The sequence below is a fragment of the Egretta garzetta genome, unplaced genomic scaffold (genome assembly GCF_000687185.1).
Source record: "Egretta garzetta isolate BGI_Z169 unplaced genomic scaffold, ASM68718v1 scaffold634, whole genome shotgun sequence".
Lineage (NCBI taxonomy): Eukaryota > Metazoa > Chordata > Aves > Pelecaniformes > Ardeidae > Egretta > Egretta garzetta.
This window is the reverse complement of record NW_009259536.1, coordinates 380,151-389,711: the sequence shown is the minus strand read 5'-3', so window position 1 is coordinate 389,711 and position 9,561 is coordinate 380,151.

Here is a 9,561-nt window from a genome sequence, read left to right as displayed (position 1 = left end):
CCTTTCATCCCCTCGGCTCGGGGAAATAAACCCTCCTGAGAGAGGTCCCCCCGGGCTGTCCTTCCCCCTCATGGGGGCATGTTTATAGCCCTGCAGAGTGACAAAAAGAGCGGCTAGCCTCCTTGCTTCTTCCTCTGGTCTTGTCTTGATAGGAACGAGCAAACCTCTGCGCTCCTTCTGAACGGGGGACGCGTGAAAGACCCTTGAGTGTGCTGCTGAGAGGGCCCCAGGGGGCACCCCGTCCCTGGGATGAAGCTGCTGAGAGGGCCCCAGGGACACCCCATGGGGCACCCTGTCCCTGGGATGGAGCTGCTGAGAGGGCCCCAGGGGCGCCCCAGGGGGCACCCTGTCCCTGGGATGGAGCTGCTGAGAGGGCCCCAGGGGCGCCCCAGGGGGCACCCTGTCCCTGGGATGGAGCTGCTGAGAGGGCCCCAGGGGCGCCCCATGGGGCACCCTGTCCCTGGGATGGAGCTGCTCCCACGTGCCCAAACCCCACAGCGTGGCTCAGCACCACCACCGTGGAGCATCAGGGAGGATTGTGCAGGGCATGGCCGGCGCTGGTAGGAAAACATGTCCCATGCTGACTGCAGCACAGGTTAAGTAAATGGAAGCCTTATTAGTCATAAAAGATGTGATATGGAAACACTTAAGGCGACCACTCAGATAGAAAGAGCCAATTTAGAAATCTATTAGGTGCAAAAAGCACAGCATATGTGGTGCAATAAGGGAGAGCGATGCAATCACCAAAGCATATGGACACCTTCCCGTGTCTAAACATATCTATGCTGTCTGAGCACTGTCACTCAGGATTATTAATGCGCTGCCGGAGCACTTGTGGGGAACAGCCACCGGCTCTTCTCTGGGTCACAGCCACAGCCAGCATCTGTAACCAGCCTGGCCCCAAAAAATCCAGAGGGGTGGCTGAGGTCAGCGAGGTCTCGGGTGCTCCTTGCCGCTGGCTGGCACGGGGGGTGATTTCCCCGCCACGCGTGCAGAGGGTGACACAGCCACAAGGACATACCAAACAGCGGCTGGGTGCCTCGGGGGGGGGGGGCCGTGCCCGGGGCAGCTGCCGGTGGGGAAGGCTGAGTCGCTCTGCAGGGGTTTCCATAGATTTGCCTGCAAAACGGTAACAGCAGCTGTGGCCTGTGGGGGCGTCGTACCCACCAGCCGCTCACACGGTGTTATTAGGCCCCTTTTATTTGCCGGGCTGTGAGAAGCAGAGATTGCCACAGATACCTGGAGATACCGCCTGTGTTGGGCAATCAGCTGGGAGCCTTTCCTGCCCTCCCGGTGCCGGGAGGTGGCAGGATGGTGCTGCCTTTGCGGGGGGGGGGCTTGCTTCAAACTCTTTCCAATACCATAATCTCCTGCCTGTGGTCGGACTTGGCAGCGCAGCAGAACACAAAAACATCCAAGACCATGAAAATAGCAGAGACCGCAGCCACAGCACGTCGGTCCCTGACATCATTTGGTGCAGTTAATGGCCCCGGCTGCCTAGAAGGGCACTAATCTGGAAAGGAACCGCCGCTGCCCGCTGCAGCAGGTGCTGGGAAGTGCTGCAAGCACGCATGCACCCGCACTAGGGCCAGGAGCCCCCCACCACTCCCTGCCCGAGGGCTGCACCCGCAGTGGTGTCTCAGCCCCTCTTGCTGAGGGTGCAGCCCAGCAGGTACCCGGGTGCCAGGGCACCAGCGTGGGTGAGCGTTGCCCCTCGCCCACCCCTCGCCAGGCCAGCAGGCAATCACAGAATCACAGACTGGCAGGGGTTGGAAGGGACCTCGGGTGCTCACCCAGTCCAACCCCCCTGCTAAAGCAGGTTCTCCTAGAGCATGTTACGCAGGACTTCCTCCACGTGGGCTTTGAGTATCTCCAGAGAAGGAGACTCCACAGACCCCCGGGCAGCCTGGGCCAGGGCTCCGTCACCCTCAGAGTAAAGAAGTTTTTCCTCATATTCAACTGAAACCTCTTATGTTTCAGTTTGTGCCCATTGCCCCTTGTCCTGTCGCTGGGCACCACTGAGAAGAGTCTGGCTCTGTCCTTGTGACCCCCACTCTTAAGATATTTCCTCGTGACATCCACCCTTGAGATATTTGTACGTGTTGATAAGGTCCCCTCTCAGTCTTCTCTTCTTCAGGCTGAACAAGCCCAGCTCTCTCAGCCTTTGCTCATAGGGGGGATGCTCCAGTCCCTTTATCATCCTAGTTGTTCTCCTCTGGAATCTTTCTAGGAGTTCCTCATCTTTCTTGAACTGGGGAGCCCAGAGCTGGACACAGTACTCCACGTGTGGTCTCACCAGGGCAGAGTAGAGGGGGAGGAGAACCTCCCTTGACCTGCTGGCCACTGTCCTCTTAATGCACCCCAGGATGCCATTGGCCTTCTTGGCAACAAGGGCACCCTCCTGGCTCATGGTCAGCTTGTCATCCACCAGGACTCCCAGGTCCCTCTCAGCAGAGCTGCTTTCCAGCAGGTCAGCCCCCAGCCTGTACTGGTGCATGGGGTTCGACCTCCCCAGGTGCAGCACTCAGCACCTGATGCTCCTGCTGGTCCTGTCCCGCAGGTCTGTGTGGGGTCAGCCAGCAGCAGCAGCGGTGGGTGCTGGAGAAGCACCCAACATGACCCACAGCCGGAGGGAGGGGAGCCCCCGTTACAGCAGGGAGCGGGACAGGCTGCCTTCCACCTTACGGGGGCTTGCACCGGGGCAGGTTGCACGGGGAAACCAGCAAACCTCGAGGTGTCGAAGCATGCCCAGACCTACCAGAGCCCCCCCATGGTGGTGTCGGGGTGAGGGCCGTGCCCGGAGGGGCTGGGCAGCCCCCGCACAGGAGCAGCCAGCACCGTCCGCTGCCCGGTTTTTTTTTTGTGGCTGTTACCCTAAGGGCGCGCTGAGGACACGGGGAGATGCGGCGGCGTGAAAGCGTTCGGGCGTGAGTTTGGGCTGGCACTTTGCGAAGCTCCAAGAGTTTCTAACTTCCCATTCTCGGGTGCGGAGGCTGGGTTTAGAGCAGAAGTTGCCCTGTTTTGTTGGCTCTTCTCTAACCATCACCTTCCTGCTCGCAGTTCCTTGTAACATAACAAGTTACCTAAGCCTGGGCCGCTCGTAAAAGCAAAATACGTGAATTAGTAAGAATTAATGAACGCAACCGTCCTTTAAAAGGCATCGGAGCCACTCTGATTTATTCCAGCTAAAGCTCTGGCTCAGAGCACACGTGTGGGCATACTATGGTATCTTTTGAGCTGGAAGGAAATTTAATACCAAAGTAAAATATCCTGCCAAAACCTTCTGGGCTTTTGGGATAGAGATTGCCCTCCCAGGCTGACCACAGAGCTCGGCAGGGCCCCGTGCCTCTCCCATGCCTGCAATGATTAGAGCTACTCTCAGGACTAAAAGCTGAATTAGTTGTCCCATTAACACAAAGCGATGATGAATTAGCAAGGGTGGAAGGTGAAAGGTCTGGCTGCAGGCTGGCCCGGAGTCAAATAGAGGGGTCTCAGCTCATTTTGCATGAAGAGCAGCAAACTAAAGCCTCAGCCGTGGGGCTCACGGCCATTGAGTTTATGTATATTGATTTCACACCTTCACTCATTTGCCTCAGCTTTCCGCGGTGCTTTCATGCAGACAAATTTAAGGCCCAGCAGAGAAGGAACAGCCTTAGCTGGAAAAATCAACTGTGGCAAATTCGCGATAAAAGTCAATCTTCCATGCACCTTTGTTTTACTACGTGTTGTAAGAGATTAGACATTTATTTTATCCAGCTGGATTTTCACCCTGAGCACGCTGAGCGTTCCTTGGTATGGATCAAACGGGAGGGAGGTCGCTGTGCTTCGCTCTCCCGGGAGCCCAGCCCAGCCGGCAGCCTCCCGAGAGCGCTCCAGTTACCTGGAAATACAGACCTTCCCGAGAGGATGCTGGAGGGGGCGGGTATTTCTTTTTAGGCAAATTCCAAGTGGCTTTGATTTCCAATTGGCTTTAATTTTAGGAAAATCCAATTAGCCGTGTAGGCACATTTTGCTGAAGGGGCTGACATTGGCCCAATATTGCAGCAATGAGGGGGTCACCTCCCATTTCTGGTGCTGTTTCCTGAGCTGTGGCTCCTTTCCTTTCTGGTTCGGTTTGACCTGAGCATCCCTGGGGCTCTCCACTGCAAACCCTGGCTTGCAGCTAGTTTATCCTTTCTTCCTGCCTTGTGCTGCAACCCGAAACAAGTCATTGCTCTTAACGCAGGACAAAATACAGTCTGTATTGTTTCCTGCATCCTCTCCAGTCCCCATCCTCTTTCTCCACTCCAAAGAAGCTAAATCCAGCTTACAAATTTGGCAAATGTAACTTCAGGGCATTTCTAACCTCAAACCCCAGATGCTTTTATTGGCACCAGTGTGATCCTGGGCGTGTTTTGCAAAAAGCATCTGTCAGGACTGAAAGCTGAGTGAGGGTCCAAAGGTGGGTGCTGCCGGTGCGAGCTGGGTCTTAGCCTTGGGTAAAAGCCTTACCTGTTCTTGAAGAGGGACCCACTCCTTCTGCAGGAGAGCTATGGGCCACCCTTGGATTTGCCAAGTATTTAACCCACTGAATGAGTGCAGCTCCAGCTTGCAAGTCACGAACCTTGAGCTGGCTGAGGCTTCTCCATCCAGCGCTGCTTTGTTTGGATTAAGCAGCGCCGCTCCCAGCTGCAGCGTGTTTGATCTTTTCCCAGGACTCAGGGAGATAAGAGCAAGATCACCACCGAGTTAGGAAATCCTCCCTGCTCGCCGGAGCTGGGGGTCGAGCACTGTGACCCCCTGAAGGATGGGCTGGTTTTCTCACAGTCCCATAAATCGGGACTCAGTCCCGTAAATCAGGACTACAGGCTGCTCTGTCACCAGTGCAAAGCAGGTCAGCGGAGTGGGTTTTAATCCTGAATCTCCTCCGAGAGCCGTGAGCATGCGCTGGAGGGGCAGAGCTCGGTCCAGGTCTGGGGCTGCGTGTGCCAGCGTGAGAGCTGGGCCGCTCTGGCGTGCGCTTTCATTTATAGTTGGCAGTTAAGAACAGAGAAGGTCAAGGAAAAAGGCCTAAAGGTCATCCTGCCTCCATCCAGAAGAAATACGGTTGGGTAGAAAGGGAGAAGAAAGAGGAGGAAGAGGTGACGAAGGGGGGGAAGGAGGTCGGTTAATCTGGAGTAAGGAGTGACCAGGTTGGTGTTGGCACCGCTGTGAGCCCCGTAGGGGATGCAGTGGAGCATCCTCCTCATTCACAACCATCAGCGTTGGGGACAGCTATAGGAAAAGCGTGGCCGAAACTCCTCCTCCAGACATTCCATGGGCTTCATTATATGTATCCCACAAAAATGCGCTTTAATCCTGGAGTATTGGGGGGAGAAAGTCTGTGGTTTCATCCCTAGCATCTAAGCAAGGGATGAATAAACCCCCTATCTCCGCATACCCATAAATGGCTAATTTTATTAGGCAGGGTTGCGGGAACGGAGCGACCTGGTTAGGGGTGATTCATGCACGCCGGGGCAGTAGGCATTCCTCGTTAAAGGTGCCTTTCCCTCAATCTGCTTTGCCGCTGTGTGAGTAACAGGGAACCTCAGCTCCCTGTTATTAATATGCCATCGGACCATATGTTCTCAGTCTCAGCCCATATGTATTTTTGAAAAGAACCACCTGTGAGTAATTCTGCCTCCTCAGAGTAGTGAGTAAAATCTGCTTCGGTGTGCATGCGCCGCGGATGGAAGAGGGGCTCCAGGCTTTTACTGAATTTATTGGAACGTTGCTGTCGTTGGGTCCTCCCTGTTGTGGCTCAGGGGTTACCCCGGTCCCTGGGCCACCAGTCATGCCACCTCGGCCACCTCACTTCCCCAGGAAACCAGCCCTAAGAAGAGGCTGTTGTTGTTGTTTTTCAGGCAATAGGTGGGTTCTGTTCATCTCAGGTTATTTTAACAGCTGCCATGAGCGGTTTGGTTAGGGGCTGGTATTTCGGCTGGTACAGAGGCATTGCCGGTGAGTCACCTCTGCTGCCAAGGACAAAACACAGACCTGCTCGGCGATGCCAAGGACTAAAGGCTGACCTGCTCGGGGATGCCAGGGACGAAAGGCTGACCTGCTCGGGGATGTCAGGGACAAAAGGCTGACCTGCTCAGGGATGCCAGGGGACCTGCTCGGGGATGCCAGGGATGAAAGGCTGACCTGCTCGGGGATGCCAGGGATGAAAGGCTGACCTGCTCAGGGATGCCAGGGATGAAAGCTGACCTGCTCAGGGATGCTGGCGGTGCTCAGTTACCCCAAACAGGCAGAGGTGTGTGCCTGACCCTGCCCATAGGCTCCCTTTTATTTTCCCCTACTTCATTTTTAAAGGATCTCAGATGGACTGAGGCCCTTTTCAGAGCTCGCGGAGCCTCTCGTCCGCTGCAGCCCTGGGATGCGCTGCCAAACGATGTCCTGAAGACAGTTGTGGCTTTCCCATTTTCTGAGGGCATCAAGACAGGGGGTTAAATCTCGGCCCCTCTGGGCTGGTGGGGATGGCCGCGCTCCCAGCCAGGAAGCAGGCAAAAGGCAGAGCCATTCGGAGGGGTGGCTGTCGCTCAGAAAGAAACTTCACCTTTTTGGTTTGGGGGAGGCTAACGTGTTTAGCAGCAGCAGTCGTGGGCCAGTGAAAGTCTGGAAGTAGCTATTGTTTGCAGATGCAGGAGAAAATGTTTGCTAAACACGTTATGAATCAGTGTTTTAATGGATTGAAACCACATGCTTGTGTGGCTGGTGTGTATATTTTTTCACGGTAAAATGTTAATGAAAAACTTTTGGGCAAGCCGGTTCCAGTAAGCCGTATAGCCCGTGTTTGTGCAATGCTGGGAATGCATGAGAAAGAGGGGCAGATTTACAGCTCCATCAGGGTGGGAAAAAATAAAAAAAAAAAGTGCTGTATAGGAAAGAAGAGGATTTGTTTCCCATCCCCTGCATGCCCTGCCTGTGCTATCCTCACTCGCCCGGCACACACGTGGCAGAGGGCAGGCCCAGCACCTGGGATTATGAACATCGCTTCCAGGGTATTGCGGAGGGAAGTCTGCGTGTGTGGAAACCTGGCACCGTGGATCCCTCCCCTCCGTCTGAGCAGGCTGGCTGGAACTCACAGAGACTTTTTTTCCCTTGCAGACGGAAAATATTACTCAGTGGAGCCCCAGTATTTGACACAGAAAACAAGAATATTCCCTGTCAGGCAGGCAGGTAAACAGAGGCTCTGCTGGCATCGCCAGGGATGCGCTGACACCGACTCCTGGCCCTGACTAAGGGCTTCGAAGCACGGCACGATGTTTTCCAACACGAGCTCTTAGCAAGCGGGGTTGCACCTGAAGATTTACACCTTGCTAGGACTCGAAGGAGTGAGCAGGACGACCGTGCCTCGCTGAAACTGTGTTGCAGCCAGTGCCCAGGTATTTTTCCATCACAGTGTCCTTGGGGAGGGGGTTAAACCCACTTGAACTTTACACCCCAGCTTTTAGCAGTGCTGGAAATTTGGGTCTAGGAAAAAAAAAAACCCATGCTTTTGGGCAAGTTGTTAGATGTTCACTGCAGCCGGTTGATGGAGCCATGCAGAAATGCCTGTGCCTTGGGAGAGAGGGGGCTCGGATCTGCTCCTCTCCTCCCAGCTCCTGGCACATGGTCCCGGTGCAAGGGTGAAGCGCGTTGCCGAGGAGGTGACCTTCGGCGGACAGACGGACAGCAGCATCACCAGCAGGCAGCGAGCTCCCAGGCACCCACCAAATGCCATTTTGGACAGGAATAAGGCCGATTGCTGTTTCTCTGTGTCATCCAGGGCACTGAGTCGGCAAAGTCCTTTAGCATATGCTTAACATCAAGCCCATTCAAGGTTCAGCTAAGCACATTTACTTATTTTAGTGCCTAGATGTGGCTCAGACACCAGATACGTTTGCTGGTGTGTGCTCACTCCCTTTCTGGATTGCTTTCCTTTCTGTATCGTTTGAGCAGCAAGTGCTTGCTCATCCCTGGTCTGCTCCGACTGCAAAGCTTCCCTCTTGCTTTGAAGAAAAATTAGGAAGTTGTAAGTTCTGCAAAGGGAGTGTGCATGTGTGGCATTTCCTTCTACAAGAATACCGTAAGGTAAGGCTTGGGGGTTGGACTAGATGACCTCTAGTGGTCCCTTCCAACCCAAAACATTCTATGATTCTATGGCAGCAAAAGTCACACAGAATCCCAGACTGGCCGGGGCTGGCAGGGCCCTCGGGAGCTCACCCAGTGCCACCCCCCCGCCCAAGCAGGCTCACCCAGAGCAGGGGGCACAGGACAGCGGCCAGGCGGGGGTTGAATATCTCCAGAGAAGGAGACTCCACAGCCCCCCTGGGCAGCCTGGGCCAGGGCTCAGGCACCCTCACAGTCAACAAGTTCTTCCTCCCGTTCAACTGGAACCTCTTCTGCTTCAGGTTGTGCCCATGGCCCCTTGGCCTGGTGCTGGGCACCACTGAGAAGAGTCTGGCTCTGTCTTTCTTGGCCTGGTGGCAAGAGCACGCGTGGGGCTTTGGCCGGTCCAGAACTGTGGTAAAAGCCCATAGTCATAAGCAGGGAAGCTGCGCAAGGGGAGGCTGCCAGAGCAGACCTGGCCTTTGTTTACGAATCATTTGAATCATCCATTTCGTGGCATGCAGAAGGATTAACCCACTACAGATTTTTGAAAGGAAGCTTTAGGAAGGTCACTCTTGTACATTGTAGGGTTTTTTTTAGAGCAAAATCACAATTTAATCTTTCTGGAAGCTCTTGTTTAAGCCTGTTAAAGTCCATAGGATTTCTCATGGGACTGAGGTAGACAGACGGCTGATGACCAACACTGACTATTCCAGCTGCTGGTTTGTGTTCAAGGGCTCTCTTTAGTGGGGGCAATCTTAAATGTCACGCCTTGAACAAGGAACAGAGATATTTCAAGGTGCCCTTTCCTGGTGATCTCATGTCTTCACCAGGGAAACCTTAATTATAAATCATAGTAACACCAGCGAGGATGTATCATACCCATCCCTGCAGCCCCTCCTTGCAGCGGGAGCTCTGTTCCCAGCTCATCCTCCCGATCCGCTCCCTCCTCAGACGCTGTTTACAGCAGCCTCCCAGCGCTGGCGGTCGGAGCAAAGGGAGGAGCGGGGTTTTGGCTTTAGGGATCAAGACCAAAAATAAAACCCTCTGCTGAAAGCCACGCAGCACTGGGAATCTTGAGAAACACTTCCGCCCAAACACACAGATGGGCTTCCTTGGGTGGAAAATTAGAGATGGGTATTGGAGCAGGCGTGGGTGGCAGGTCATTTATATAGAATTTGCCGAAACCGATGCTGCCTTGACATAGACGTCTCCAGGGCTCAGATAACCAGTGGCTTACACTGGTGTAAGCACAAGCAGATCCTCACGGGCTCTCCAAGCCCAGGTAGCTCAGGAGGAAGCCCCGAAGTCACCAGGGACAACCGTGTGGGTGAGGAAGCTGGGCTGCTCAGTTTAAGATCCCCACTGGTATTTGACTTTTGAACAAAGTTCTCTCAGATATCTTAAAAGCATAAGGTTTGGTTCTGCTCTTTCTTGAACTGAGGACTA